The 16,130-nt window shown below is 39.0% G+C and overlaps 1 protein-coding gene across 2 annotated transcripts in view; it reads left to right on the forward strand.

Moving 5' to 3' along the window:
* Nucleotides 1-3,723: 3,723 nt before the first annotated feature.
* Nucleotides 3,724-16,130, forward strand: part of APBB1IP (amyloid beta precursor protein binding family B member 1 interacting protein) — a 46,901-nt gene continuing 34,494 nt past the window's right edge. For both annotated transcript variants that reach the window (XM_034401915.2, XM_034401916.3), the window contains exon 1: nucleotides 3,724-4,070. The gene's annotated coding sequence lies outside the window, so the exon portion shown is untranslated. The remainder of the gene's footprint in view (nucleotides 4,071-16,130) is intronic.

The raw sequence follows: 16,130 nt of genomic DNA on the forward strand, positions 1-16,130 counted from the left end.
CACAAAATGTGATTTTAAGTGACATAAAATAAGAATAATAAAATAAGACTATGTATAAAAACAACTAACAATAAAAATATTAAAATTATGATTAAAGTGCAAGAAGAGAACGACAGATATTAATAGCAATGGAGCCATTTCAGCAACTCATTGCCTTGAGATCACCAGGCCTCATGACATAACAGTATTTTGAAATATTTAGAAAAATTAACAGGAATGGAGCCAACTTCACTTTAGTGGATTGTCTTCCACAGGTTGGGCACTATGGCAAAAAAGATTTGTGAGTTAGAAGGACTCATAGGTTGTTTACTGAGTCTGTGAAGGGCAGTGCAGTCCCATCCAGCATAAAAAATGGCATAGTCTCACAACCAGTAGGCTGCAAAATCTTGCCAGGTTCAGGTAAATCCTGTTGCTCTGTGTCCAGACTATCACACATTCCAGGCACCAGAGCGACAGTAATAGCATTGTTTAGTTTGCCAGAGGCAGAGATATATAACTGGGTATTATGTTGTGTTGTGTTGTATTGTTATTTGTAACACATAACTCAAGGCTCTGAACATATCCAACAGAACATAACAATTTTTGAGGTGAGTTGGGCTGAGAAAGTCTGACTAGTCCAAAGTCACACAGTTGATTTTCATGGCCAAAGTGGGCCTCCCAGTCTCTTGCTTTCTAGCCCGGTATCTTAACCACTATACCAAACTGGTAGTCTGATGATATCTCAGCCCATGATGGCAGATTAATTCACCCAGCAACTTCAGTGAGATGTTGAATAGAAGCAAGGAGAACACTAAATCTTACAGCAACCCACACAATAGGGCCTAAGACTGGCCCTGATCACAAACTAGTATTGACCCCAAACGAAGATGGCAAACCATCCCAATAGAGTGCTACCCACCTCAATCTCTGCAGCTGGTTCAGAAGAATACTAAAGTTGATGGTACCAAAGACCACTGAGAGATCAAGCAGAGAAAGGTAGGATGCATAATCTCCATCCTGCTTTTGCCAGATACCATATAAAAGTATCCAATGCCTTTTCCATTCCATATCAAGGCTTGAATACTAACCTGGGAGGGTGTCCAGATAATCTGTTTAATCTGATGCTGGTATGTATGTATGTATGTATGTATGTATGTATGTATGTATGTATGTATTTATTTATTTATTTATTTGATTTGATTTCTATACCGCCCTACTCCCGAAGGACTCAGGGCGGTGCACAGCCAAACAATAAAATACGTACATACAAAATTTAAAAAGTGGAATTAAAATCAAATTAAATAGTTTTAGACAAATTAAAACCCCCATCAATTTAAAACCAATTTTAAAATTTGAATATATAAAATACTGAAAAATTTTAAAAATTAAAAATCTTTTATAAAAGAGGGAGAAAATTAGGCCAGGCCCGCCTGGTGAAATAAAAAGGTCTTTAGAGCGCGGCGGAAGGTGCGCAGATGTGACCCCCTTTTCAATCACCTTCCCCAGATAGGGAAGATTATATACCAGATGAAAGTTGTTCAGAATGTTGGGATCCAGTGAAAGCTTTTTGAGGAGCGTGTGAACCAAGGCGTCCTTAAGGGATGAAGCAAACACGTCTCAAAAAAGTACTCAAAGAAGAATTCATCACTGCTAGAACCCCTCACAAGACAGTCCCTTGGCCATTTTTATAAGACAAGAGGGGCATGAATGAATGATGGAAAAATAGTTCCACAGAATGCCTGAATTGGAAATATGAGGTGTATCTTCAGAAGTATATACAAAACAATAATAGTAACCATGTGCAAGATATGTGATAATTGAGACAATTGTGGCATTAATAGCAATAGCACTTAGACTTATATACCACTTCACAGTGCTTTACAGCCCTCTCTAAGCGGTTTACACAGTCAGCCTATTGCCCCCGACAATCTAGGTCCTCATTTTACCTACCTCGGAAGGATGGAAGTCTGAATCAACCTTGAGCCTGGTGAGATTCAATCTGCCAAACTGCTGGCAGCCGGTGATCAGCAGAAGTAGCCTGCAGTACTACACTCTAACCACTGCGCCACCGCGGCTCTTGAATTAATAAGATAATTATCAACTTATGAATCTAATAAATACCATTTCATACATATATCAAAACTTATTTCTATTATTGAAAGATTGTTAAGCTTAGTTTTGCTGTGGGATTTATTGGGCCAAAAACAAATAAATTTATTTATTTATATGGCTTAGTAGGCCCCATTCTGATCCATATTGACCATTCTGATCAATAAATAAGCAATAAGATAATATATTCATTCTATGTTTGTGGATGCAGCAGACAAAAAATGAGCTGGTTTATTCCTTGTATTGTCTAATGTCATATTGTAATAATAAACACTGGCTTGCCTCAATTTGGTTAGCCTTGATATTTTAGGTTTAATCAAAAGTTGCACATACACATTGTATGCTGATACTGAAGGATTCAGTATTGTGAAGGGATCATGTATAATTGAACACAATTATGTGACGACTCTACAAAGTTCTAAATGCAGTCCAACTTATCCCTTAAGGTCTTCCACCAATGCATTCACCATCACCTCTGCAACTGAATCAATTCTGATCATCCTCTTTCTGTTTTCTTCAACTTTTCCCAGCATTATAGATTTTCAAGAAAGCTAAATTTTCACATATGTCCAAAGTGTGACCATTTGAACTTGCTCATTAGTGGCTGGAGTGAGAGTTGTTCTACGATCCATTTGGTTTTTATCCGGGGTGTTCTCAGGAGTCTTCTCCAACACCAAAGTTCAAAAGTGTCAATATTCTTCATATGCTGCTTCTTCAAAATCCCAACTTTTGCTTCCACAGAGTACCACAGAGAATACCATTCCTACACAATTCTGTTCTAGACACATCACAGTATCTGAATATTGCTGAGCACATTGTAAGCCGCCCTGAGTCTTCGGAGAAGGGCGGCATATAAATCAAATTAAAATATATATATATATATATATATATATCTTTTCCAAAGCATCTGCTCTACCAGATGCTAATCTATGTTGTAATTCTTTATTGCTGGTCCCTTTATTGTTCATGACTGATTCTAAAAAAGAGTAGGTATTCACTTTAATAACTTGCCAATTTGAAGTATAGTTGCATTAGTTTGATCTTCCTTATGTTTAATTGAACCTGTATTTTTCACGGTATTCCTTGACTTTCATTACTTGAAGATCAGCTGTATTTTCAGCTGTTGGAGTAGTCATTAACATAGGACCAGATTATTTGGCCGTGGGAGGACATCAAATGTATATACTCTTTGTACTGTGATATATTAAGCAAAAAAATTATCTGATTTTTATTATTTTAGTTTAGTTTAATGGTGCATAAAAGATCAGCATTAGACGATTAATTCTAGGGTGAGGTAAAGCTAGCACTTTTTGTTCAGAGGCACATTAGAAAGTCGCTGGCATTCAGGGTCTGAAGTAAACTACAAATTTGAAAAGCCATGTGAAGGAAATTAATGGCAAAATTAAACCCTGTGGCTTCCCTGGTCTTATGTTGCAATAAGTGGGAAAACACTGCTCCCTTAAAGAGCTGAGGACAGTTTAAGGCTGATTTGCCTTTAGGCTGGGAAGGCAAGGTCACGGGGAATACCATATTGCCATGGCCCAGGTGTGGGAAGGTGCAACTCGGAAACGCCCTTTTACCTTGACTGTTATCAAACGGAGCTTCTCGCTTCGAGAGATCAAATCTCGTTAAAGCAAAGAGAAGAGAGGCAAAGCAAAACAGGGGAGGGCAAAAAGTTTCTTCAATGACATTCTAGGAAACGCCTGTTGTTTTATCTCTGCCCACCCAGTCATCTTCGAGCACCGGCCACTCCCGCCCCATCTGCAGCCTGTATTCTCCGCTCGGCGTTAACTTCCTCTCTGGGAGCAGCGAGCCGAGCGGTCGGGCGTGGAAAGGAGCGCTCCGTCGCTGGGGCAATAGCCAGTCGCGGCCGAGCGCGCGCTCTCCACCCTTTGCCCATCGGCTTCGCCTCGGTTGTGCGGGTATTCCCTAGCCTAGCGCTTGAACCTCTGGAAGTTGGTGCCGCAGCAAAATCCGGCAAGGTAGGCTTTGGAAGAAGAGCCGCTGGAGTTCATGCCAGCAAAAAAAAAAAAAAAAATAGGTCTGGTTTGGCTTTCCTCCCCTCATGGCGGGCGATGTTTGTCATAAGTGCCCCGTTACACCGAATAGAAGAAAGCGGAGAGAAGAATGCCTGTTATGCTTGCAAAATTCGGTTCCCTTTCTTTTCCTGGCTGGGGGGAGTGGGGGTGGGTGGGGGAGAGGGGACCCATTAAATGCAAAATGTATTTCTGTACACGAAAAACCTTACCTTCACCACGGCAACTTGTAATGCCCCTTTTCGGGAATTCAGCCCAAGTTTGAACTAAAAGTAGAACTTGGCTCGGGAATTACTTGGTCAGTTTTGGAATGATTAAACAGCAGCAGCAGCAGCAGCAGCGCCACACTCGTTCCGGTTGCTGAGATGAAGTAAAGATGGAGTAACTAGGTTTGGATTTTGTGGAAAGACTGGCGCAGTAAACTCCTGGTTTCATTCATTTTAAGTATTACCTTTTTGCATCAATTCCATTTTAGTAAATCTCGGAGTTTTTCTAAATTTAGCAAATACGATAATCCCAGACCTCCATTTTATACACTTTTGCAAAATACTCCATAAGACAGTATTTCTTTCTCACCCCACAACTTTATGCTATCTATATAAACATTCATCCTGATGTTCCTACCCCCCCCCCTTTATTATAGTGTATTGCAGTTACTTCTGATAGTAACTGCAGTACATTATATTAGATAGCTAGGATCATTGTATTGTAATTAATTGAAAATGCAGTGTGAGAGGTTTGATATGATCTCTGAAGATATTTTGATGGAAGGTATTCAAGAGGGAGATTATGCAGCTCCTGAACATGCACAGAACACCTTTGCTTCACATCAAGGAAGGTCACACTTTTTTAAAAAAATAGCCATCCAGTTTAAAGAATGTAGCTTCCAGGTGGGTCAGTTTCCACAACTCTTTATTTATTAAGCTCTGCCTAAGGACCTTAGAAGATAAGCGGGTGTGAAAATGGGGGACGGAAGAAGTGTGAAAGCATGGCAGTTTCTTCACCAGCTCTCTTCTGGTGTTGATCTCTGATACCTATTTGCTCACTTCTCTATATGGTGGTTTTGTTAATTCTGCAAAACTTCCTGCCACAAAAAGTATACACAAGGTTATGTTGGCTGAACAGCAACTCTTCTTGCAACACAGAGGAACTGCAGCATGAACTTTCACAGCCACTGTCTTTTAAAGTTACAGCAAACTAATTATGATTCTGATTTTTTAAAATTTAAGAATGGCTTATAACGTATTTAACGATGTTTCTATTCCATTGTAAAAGACACTGAACTTCTCTGACTAGGAGAAAGAGCAATATAGAAATACAATCTTTCTCTCTTTCCCCTGTAAAAGAAAGCAGGTGCAAGTCAGAAAATATAGCTGGGGACAAGTGAAAAGTTAAGTCTTTCACCCTCTTCAGTTGAATGTTACTTTTTAAACATACATACATACATACATACATTTATACTAGCCAAACTCTACTGTGATAAACATCATAATGAATCATACATTTTATCTTCCGTTAAAAATATTTGCATTTGCAGTTTCGTACATACTTGAAGCACAGATTTTATTGGTTTCAAGGTAGACCAGATAGGAAATACGATCAAATGAGTTAATTGAAGGCTAAATTAACAGATGCTTGCAAGTCTAAAAGTACAAATCGGCAGTCTTTTACTACCTGATGAATTTGGGAAGTTCCTCTCTGAGTTTCTTTCTCTGCCCATTATGCAGCTATGGGCTCCCCCTCCCCACTCCTCCCCCATCTTCTGAGGTCATTCCCACCTATCATTACGCCCCCAAATCCTAAAACATTATTTTGGCCCAGTACACCTAGGTAAGCCTCAGTAAGAGGCCAGCACTCTCTGATCTTGGCAACTAAGTAGGTCTGGGCCTAGTTATGATTTGAATGGGTGACTTCCAGGCTAGATTGAGAAATCAAAAATCTCCCAGGAGAAGCAGTGGCAAACTATTTCTGCAACATCATCAGGAAAACTGGAGATGTCAGAAACAGTTTGTCCTTACACTCCGGTAAATACATTACAAAGCCTACATTGCGTATCTCTAGTTAGCCAGTTAATATTATCCTAGAATAAAAACAGGAATTAGGTTTCTTTTTAAAGTACATATTAACAGAGGCTGTGTTGTATATTTCCAAGTTAGTCAGCAGCTAATATTATCTTGGAAGAGAAAGGAAGAAGTTAGATTTCATTTCCGTTCCCTGATTAACTGCTGTAACATCAAGGGCCTTTCGGAGCTGAGCAACTCTCAGATACGAAGAGCATGCTAAAATATATCTAGACACATGCAGCAATTTCACAATGCTAACTTTAGCACAAAAAGGAGTTTATCCAGAAAAGTTTCTTTTCATTCTGAACTTATTATGAACCCACATAAGTAGCATTCTTGAACCTAGGCAGCTTTATAATGTCTGTTAAAGCCCAGCTTGATCTGTTATGGGAGGGGTGTCAAACTCAATTTGATCAGGGTTGTGTTTAATCTCGGAGAGTCAGGGTGGGCATGGCCAGTTCAACATCTCTCGTGTTGGCACCTGTGATGGCCCGAGTGCTCTGCCAGCTCTACCAGTGAAAATGGGCTCCCGAGCTCTGTTTTCAGCTGCCACAGCCTCCTGCAACACTCTGCCAGTGAAAACAGAGCTCGGGAAGGGCTGCACGCAGCCCCTTCAAGATCCGTTTTCGCTGGTAGAAGCACCACGGGATGGTCTTTTGCTGTTTTCCAGGGTGGTCCCATGGGCCAGATATAAGTATCTCACGGGCCAGATATGGCCCCCAGGCCTTGAGTTTGACACCCCTGTGTTAGGGAAACTGAAAATACAGATAGTCCTTAACATATAACAACAGAGTTGGAAGGGACATTGAATGTCTAGTCTATCACCTATTTTGGAGGTTTTCTAGTCCAACCCCCTGCTCCTTGACTTACAACCATTGGTTTAGTTACAAAGGCATTAAAAAAAATGACTTACAACCACTCTGTTAGCATCCCCATAATAACACAATCAAAATTTGGGTGCTTGGCTACTGACAAGTATTTACGATTGTTGCAGAGTCACTAGGTCATATGATCACCATTTGGAACCTTTCCAGGCATCTCCTCGACAAGGAAATGCAGTGGGGGAGGCCAGATTCAGTTAATGGCCGCATGATTCACTTAACAAGTGCAATAATTCAATTAACTAGCCAAAAAAAAAAATCATAAGATCATAAAATCAAGCACAACTCACTTAACAACCATCTTGTTTAGCAGTGGAAATTCTGGTCCTAATTACGGTCATAAGTCAAGGTATGTATAACCTAAGAAGAGGTATCTGCTTCTCCCACCTCCTCCCCCCAAATCTCCTAAAAATGTCTAGTCTGCTTTCCAGGACCTCTGAGGGTTGTCTGCAGGGTGTGGTCAAATAGTTTAAGATGGCAGCTGCAGTAGCACCGTCAAAGGTCCACATATTTCCACATAAACAGCTTTAATCACAACATCATTATTGTCATGCTGACTTTTTGTGGCCATATTCTGCATACCCCTCCAATGACTTCTTTCCTTTTTACTGTGCTATCATATTTTTAAATTGATGCTAAAAGGGCCTACTTAAGAAGTGTAATGATTCAACATACTTTTCAGGAGATTCGGTGTTCAAAACAAAAGAAATAAAAAATAAACAGTTTTCCATTAGTGTTTAGTTCAATGCAGATCAGAGTAGAATTATTTTATTTCATTGTTTCATTTTTTTTTATTGGTGAAATGCCTCAGTTGTAAAAGGAGCACTAGGCAGTTTGCAGATACAGGTAGTCCTCGACTTACAGCAATTCATTTAGTGACTGTTCAAAGTTACAAAGGCACTGAAAAAAGTGACTTATGACTATTACAGCATCCCTCCCCATGGTCACATGATTAAAATTTGGACACTTGGCAACTAATTTATGATATTCTGGTTATTGTGACCACCTTCTGTGACTTTCTGACAAGCAAAGTCAATGGGTAAGCCAGCTTCACTTTATAACCGTGTTACTACTGTGTTTCCCCGAAAATAAGACCCTGTCTTATATTTTTTTGAACCTTGAAATAAGCACTTGGCCTTATTGCCATGCGCTCAAAAGCCCAATTGGGCTTATTATCAGGGGATGTCTTATTTTGGGGGAAACGGGATAGCTTAATACCGGTAACTGCAGTGATTCACTTAATAACCATGGCAAGTAAGGTTGTGAAATGGGACAAAATTCACTTAACAAATGCAACAGAAATTTTGGGCTCATTGGTGGTTGTAAATTGAGGATTACCTGTATTAAAGTAAAAAACAGTAAATACACATTTAATAGGTGAAATAAAAATAACAAATATTAATAAGCCTGGTTCCATAATCAGTCTTCAAATGCCCTCTGGAGAAGCTGAGTTTTACCAGCCTCTGGAAGGCCAAGAGGATGACATGGTTAAGCATCAGACATACTTAGTTGAGAATATCAAACATTTTTTGAGCACACTCCTTTCTTATTTAACTTATTTTAGAAGGTTTGCCAAGTGAAACTTTTAAAATAACCTTCATACCAACAGAGCATAGTTGCTAGTATTATGCATCGTTATATTTAATTCATTTTAGTTCTACCTTTCCAGAAGGCTCACGATGACACCGATCATTCTGTTTTAAAGTGTGGTCCTGGAGCATAACATGGACCAAGAACCTATCTTCAAAATCAAAATTACTTGCCAGCTTATGTTGAAAAAGAATATAATATTAAAATTCCATCATATAATCTAAAAAGCAGTAGTAACCGCAGATGCATCAGTTTTATCTGATAATTATAACCCATAAAAACAAAAGCTGTTTGAGGATTGTCTCTACCAGCAAGGGGACCTGAGAGGAAAAAAGTTTAAAAGCACTGATAAGCATTGGAACATATTTCTCCATAGATACACAAGAAATCCTATTCCCATTTATTTTCCCAACAATCAAGAGAGCATACAAGCTTTATGACTGAATGGAGATAAGAATTCAATTTCTGGCATTGTAATTGCTGCCTGGCCAATCTTAGCTTATGTAAAAAACCTAAACGTTAGTACTTGGATGGAAGGCCATAGATCAGGAGTGTCAAACGCGCGGCCCACAGGCCAGATGCGTTATGCGCTGGCCACGCCCACCTCTGTTTTAGCAAAGGAGAAAGTTGCAATATGTCATGTGATGACAATATGACAACGCGAGTTTGACATCCCTGCCGTAGTTGATCCAAGAACTAACTGAGCTATTGTAAGCATCCAGAAGGAAGGAAATGTTAGACCAGATTAATGCCAAGAAAACTGACTATTAAAGTGTTTTTATCTTATTATAAATTAATACCACAATGCACTGGGTAAGTAAAATCCTTGAAATAAATGTTCAGTTTAGCGTAATTGAATAAAACATTTGAGAAACTTGCAGTATTTAGATTTAACTACAGGTAGTCCTCCAACTTACCACTATTTGTTTAGTGACCGTTCAAAGTTACAACAGTACTGAAAAGCGTGACTTAAAGCAATTTTTTTCACATTTACAACCATTGCAGCCTTTCTGTGGTCACGTGATAAAAATTCAGATGCTCAGCAACTGGTATGTATTTATGATGATTGCAGTGCCCCTGAGTTATTTGATCACTTTTTGCGACCTTTTGAAGAGCAGAGTCAATGGGGAAGATAGATTCACTTAACAACCTTGCCACTAACTTAACTGCAATGTTTCACTTAACTGTGGCAAAAAAAAATAAATCATGAAATGGGACAAAACTCAATTAAGAACTGCCTTGCTTAGCATGGAAATCTTGGCCTCGATTGTCATAATTCGAGGACTACGTGTATTTTATACCGTATGTTATATGGAAATATATTTATTACAGGTTTATTTAGTTTATTACAGGCTGTATTTAGAGGAAATGTTCACAGTTCTTTTTTGTTCAGTTTTCACTCATTTTTCAGAATTAATCTATTAACAAGGAGCTTTGGAGTAGAGGTAAATTTTGCAGCCACATCCCAGAATCCCCAAGTATTAAAACAATGAAATTCAGAAGCAAAATAGCAATTTTAGGAAATAAAATCAATGTGTTAAGGATACAATAAGCTTAATGAAGTGCTTGAAAATGCCACACATCACTGCCATACCTACTGCACTTCTTGGAAGAAGAAGGAAGACGGTAAGAACAAATTAGTTTAAAGGAAAAAAAGTTCCCAAATCCCCTCTGCTTCGTTTTCTGTGCCTAGTCTCCATTGTAAAATTCATTTTTTAAATTCGTGTTATCCCGCACCTGAAAATATCCTAGGACTATACTAGTAGTAAAATTACGTGTTCTATAAATGTGATAACTTTCATTGGTGCAACCAGCAAATTATTTTTTATAGGTATAGAAGTGTAATTAAGGAGGAAAGCTGTACATACCAATTTTAGCTTCCTGTGTACTTACGAACACTTGGAGTCTTTGTTCATAAAGAAAGTGTGTGACTTAATGTACACTCACGATAAGGTGTGAAATGGGATGTTTGCTATATGTATGCTTTTAGAGGATTAGCTTGTGTGAGTCTGCAGCCTGCATTGTATTTCTAGGCCAGGTGTATCAAATCAAGGCCCGCGGGCCAGATCGGCTCACAGGGTGCTTAGATCTGGCCCCCAGGCCCGCCCTGGAAACAGCGAAGTACTGGCCTGCGGTGCCTCTGCCTGCGGTAACTGAGCACGTGAGGAAAATAATGGAGCTTCGTTTTCTCTGGCAGAGGGCTGCAGGAGGCCATCGCAGTCAAAAACGGAGTCCAGGAGGGACGCATGCAGCCCTTCCAACCTCAGTTTTTGCTGGCAGATTGCTAGCAAAACAAACTATTTGCAAAAGTGACATTTGATCATACAAGTGATGTCGAGCTGGCCACACCCATCCCGGGGGATCCCAAGGTCAAACATAACCCTAATGCGGCCCTCGATGAAATTGAGTTTGACACCCCTGTTCTAGGCAGTAAGAAGACATTCAGAAGATAAATAATTTGATTTATGCACTAGAACTAGAATTTTATTAGAATTAGAAAACCATGCAATTCTAATAATTTTGTTTGGGAATTTACCTGTAGTATATATTTCAGGCATTTGAAAAATCATGGCTTATAGTAAAAGCTAAGCTTACAATGGCATAGTAAAACCTCAAGTTTATGACAGTTGTTCAGATGAAGAATTTTTTTCAAAAGCAATTTTAATGCATTGGGTAGCAGAAGTGTAAAGCAGGGCCTTTGGGTTTGTGGCACATGTAAATAAGTTAGCTTGTTTCAGTTTGCCATTTGTAATCTGGAAAATTATTTGATTGTTTATAACTTAGATTTCTTAGACTTCCCAACTAGACAATGAGTTTTTAGCCTGTACAGGTAGTCCTCAACTTATGATCACAATGGAGCCCGACGTTTCTGTTGTTAAGTGAGATATTTGTTGAGTTTTGCCCCATTTTATGATTTTGAACTGCTCAAAATTTTCGCTACCGGTTCTCTGAACTGCTCAGAATTTCTGCTACTGGATCTCCAGAACCTATCAGAACCTGCTGGATTTCACCCCTGATACTGCATAAGTGTGAAACATCAAAGTCACATTTTTCAGTGCCATTGTTACTTTGAACAGTCACTAAATAAACTGTTATAAGTGGAGGACTACCTGTATAGAGGTGGTTCTATTTATAACAAAAGTACTCTCCAACTCTAGTGGTTCTTCTTCGATGCAAATCATTTTGTCTCTGGAGGATACTTAATCAGACTGAAAATGTACTCTGGCATTTGGTAAAAAGATGCTGTTATATCTGTTTGTCTTTTTCCTTCCTTCCTCTTGAAAAATTTCAAAGTACAAAGTCTGAATTGCAAGATTAATGCATTATCATTTCACAGGGGAGGGAAACTGTCCTTTTAGTTGAAAGTTCTGATGGAAGAACTGATGAAAGAGCAATTAAGAATATTCCATAATGTTAGCCTTATGAACAATATTTATTTATTTATTTGTTTGTTTGTTTTAATTTGTATACCGCCCTTCTCCAGCAGGACTCAGGGTGGTGAATAGCCAGAATAAAACAGAACATACAAAATTTAAAAACAGTTTAAAAATAATTAAATATTTTGGCCGCAATTTAAAACAACCCAATTAAAATCAATTAAATTTAACCAAAAACAGTGGGATCTAGCCAGCCCGGCTAGGTGAAATAAATAAGTTTTCAGGGCCCGACAAAAAGTCCGGAGGTCTGGTATTGTACGTATCTCTGGGGGGAGGTTGTTCCAGAGGGCGGGCGCCGCCACAGAGAAGGCTCTCCCCCTGGGGGTCGCCAGCCGACATTGTCTGGCGGACAGCACCCTGAGGAGGCCCTCTCTGTGCGAGCGTACTGGCCGGTGGGAGGCTATTGGTGTCAGAAGGCGGTCTCGTAAATACCCCGGCCCTAAACCATGGAGCTCTTTAAAGGTGATCACCAACACCTTGAAGCGCACCCGGAAGACCACCAGGAGCCAGTGCAGCTCGTGCAGGAGAGGTGTCACATGGGAGCGCCCAGTCACTTCCATAATCCCCTGCGCGGCCGTGTTCTGGACCAGCTGGAGCCTCCGGGTGCACCCAGGGGGAACCCCATGTAGAGAGCATTGCAGTAGTCCAAAATTATCAAATTTAAATTCAAGATGTTGGTCATGTCTACAACAGTCAAGGAAAACCAGGCAATTTACACTTTAACTATCTTTCTGACTATAAGAACAGATCTTATAGTCTGTTCTTATAACAGATCTTGTTAACATACAGTGGAGGGAGGATGATACGAATATCTATAAATCCAATCTACGTGAAGAGCATGTGTTGATTTGATACCAGAAAGCACAACTGATAGCCCATCAGTTTAAGGATAAGATTTTACAATGCCGTTTATGTGATAAGAAACAACATAGTGGATGTAAGAGAAAGCTCTGTTTCTGGGTTTTTTTTCTTTTGCCTTGTTTCCCAATTCATGCAGTAATGTTCTAGAATTGGAAACCTTGGTCTCCTAGGTTCAATATATATATAACTTAAATTAGTGAAAGACAGAACTGTATTTTCACATATTATTTCATATCTATAGTATAGCTCTATCAATTCTTTCAAAATAGAATTATCAAGGTGGGTGTAATTGCTAGGTACTGTGCTGTTGTACACCTTTCTTTAATTTGGCACCTAGATTGTATCTGATAAGAATTCATAGGTAACATGGCTTTTCAGAATTCAGGACACACATGAAGTTTACCGTTGCTGGAAAATTGCTGAAATGTGACTGCATACTGTGTACCTGATTTAGATTGTAGTAACTCTCTGCTATCCCACAAGAAAATATTTTTTAAAAAAATCAATCCAATCAAAAGTGCCTCTGTGTGCTAAATTAGTGTTTTTGAACCTCAGTATCTTTAAGATGTGTGGGATTCAACTCCCGGAATTCCCCTGCAGGCAATACTACATTTACTAAAGAAGGGCATTAAAACTGTTGGTACCTCAACACATTCAGCAAGGAGAACAATGCTTGCATTATATATTTTTGTAAGTAAGCAGAGGAGAGAGTATAAGATATGAATCAAAGATATCTCTACCTTCTTTAGTGTTAATAAATGGCATTTGTATTGGAAAAAGTCTACTAAAACATCAGAACAAAGACCAAACTTAGATTTGTAGAAGTATTAAAGGCAATGATTCTTAACTTCTATGAAATGCTATCATGATACAAGCGGAAGTAGCAACCTCACATCAGTGCAAGGAGATTGTCAGTCATTCCTTATAACCCAGAATCTGGACCCATCTCTGAATCCAAAAAATAAAACTATTGGCCAGAAAGGATTTATTTTTTCACATGAGAAAAAGAATGATTGAATGCTGTTGAAAGGATCTCAAGATTTTCTGAAAGTCTCTAAACCAATTTTCTAGGCAAGGTGCATCATTTTTCCAGAATATGGAATATGATATTCCATATTGGAATATCTCCATTCTGGAGCCAAATCTATCAGTCCACCACCTAAATACAAAACTTTGCTTGTGTCAATGAAATTCATTGATACAATGAAAATGCAGTGGCCCACATGGTTTTGTACAGACCTCGGTATGCACATGTATTACTTCTCTTGTGGGAGCTGCATTGGTTACCTATTTGCTTCCAGGTACAATTCAAGGTGCTGCTTGTCGCCTTTAAAGCCGTTCATGGCTGAAGGACTGTCTCTTGCTGGTCACATCTACCAGACCCACTAGAGTGGGGAGGCAAGGAATGTTGCGGGTCCCATCCCCTAGGGAGATACACCATGCCATGTGGGATCCAGAAGAATGGTCTTCTCCATGGTGGCTCCCTCTCCTTGAAACATCATCCCCCAGAGATTAGGACAGCCCCCCATTCTAATACTCTTCCGGAAGGTATTGAAGATCTGGTTCTGCCAGCAGACCTGGGGAACCCAGAACGGGATGGAGCCCATTAAATGGTAGGTTTGATGTGTTGTCGCCAGAGTGAGGGGTGGGAGGCTATTATATTAATTTATTATCTTTTCTTTTTTATATATATGATGTTTTTATACCTCTGTAAGCTGCCTTGAGTCACCATGTGCAAATTTTCTAGTAAATAAAAAAAATTAAAATAAATTAAACTGGCCTCTTCAAACACAACTACTGGTATCTTTCACAAATGTCCTGCTATTTGGCTACACCCAGGAGCCATTGCTAATAGTTCAGATGTTCAGATCATTGTTTGTAACTTTCACTGTTGTTCGTTTATGACATTCAGAAACTTGTGGGCCATGCTAGAATGTTGCAAACTTTCTCTGCATATATGTATTCATAGCTGAAGCTTTTCTTTCCAACAGAAAATAGTTAATTCTGCTATCTTACTTATTCTAAGACTTGCTGATTTTGTTGACTGAAAATATGTTAAAAAGCTGTTGGCCAAGAAAAATTAATTAGCAACATCAATGACAGTGTGCTGAATAAATAGTGACCATTTTATCAATTAGGTTTTTTGTTTTGTTTTGCTGCATGGAATATTTCTGTTATCATAAGTCATTATTGTGCTAATTTGAAGGATCACTGATTTCCAAGGAATTTAATTCAAAGGAAGTAGACTTAGAATTCTTCATAATTTTTTGTTTCTTATTAAACAGTTTCCAAGAATCAAACATGTTGAAACAGAAAAAAGGACCCCAACTTGTCTATTCTTTTGAAAAACATCAAATTATTAATGATGACTATTATAAAAATATTTGCTATGAACTTTTCTGTACCGACAGCATGTATGCCTGCAGGCCTCAAAATAACCAATTAATGTCCCAGCTCTCTTTACAATGGCTTTAGTTTTATGCATTCTCATTAGTCAAGCAGTCATACCTATTATGGAAATACATGTCAGGAAATAAATTATGATTGTATTGTTTGATTTTGCAGAAAAAATAATAATTCAACTCTTCAATAGAAAGTAGGGAAAGAGAACAAATGTAGACAAGTTTTTAGTATGTTGCATTTTATCATTAATAATGCACAGCCCTGTCTCTAAAGACAATCTAGAAAGCTCAGTTGGTTCAAACTCAAGTGGTCCAGCTGTTGGCAGTGGACCATTCAACAGCATAACTATTGCTTCAGTCACTCTAAGTTATGCTCTATATGGATGACTTCCTCTCCACTGGCAGAATGGTATCCACTGATGTTTCCATCCATCCTGTGCAAATATTTTGAGAAAGGATGATTATGAAGAACCCAATGTCTCATAGGCCAAAATCTGAATTGAAGAAGCAAAGCATGATAGGTTTTCACCTTGCAACTCAAGAGCCAAGCAGTTGAAGAAAGAGCTTGAATATGTAGAGAAATCAGGAATCAACACCTGTTATAGAAACACAACATCAGGCTCAGTCAGATGACAGAGAGCCTGACCAGGAAAAATGTCCTACCTAGCCAGCGGTGAAATGCACTTATCTTTGCTACCAGTTCAGGAATGTGAGTGTGTGCGCCTCTTCTGCGCATGTGCAGAACCTTCTAGGCTTGCACAGAGGGTCAAAA

Source organism: Pantherophis guttatus, chromosome 4, assembly GCF_059756535.1.
Source record: "Pantherophis guttatus breed Tessera chromosome 4, ASM5975653v1, whole genome shotgun sequence".
NCBI lineage: Eukaryota > Metazoa > Chordata > Lepidosauria > Squamata > Colubridae > Pantherophis > Pantherophis guttatus.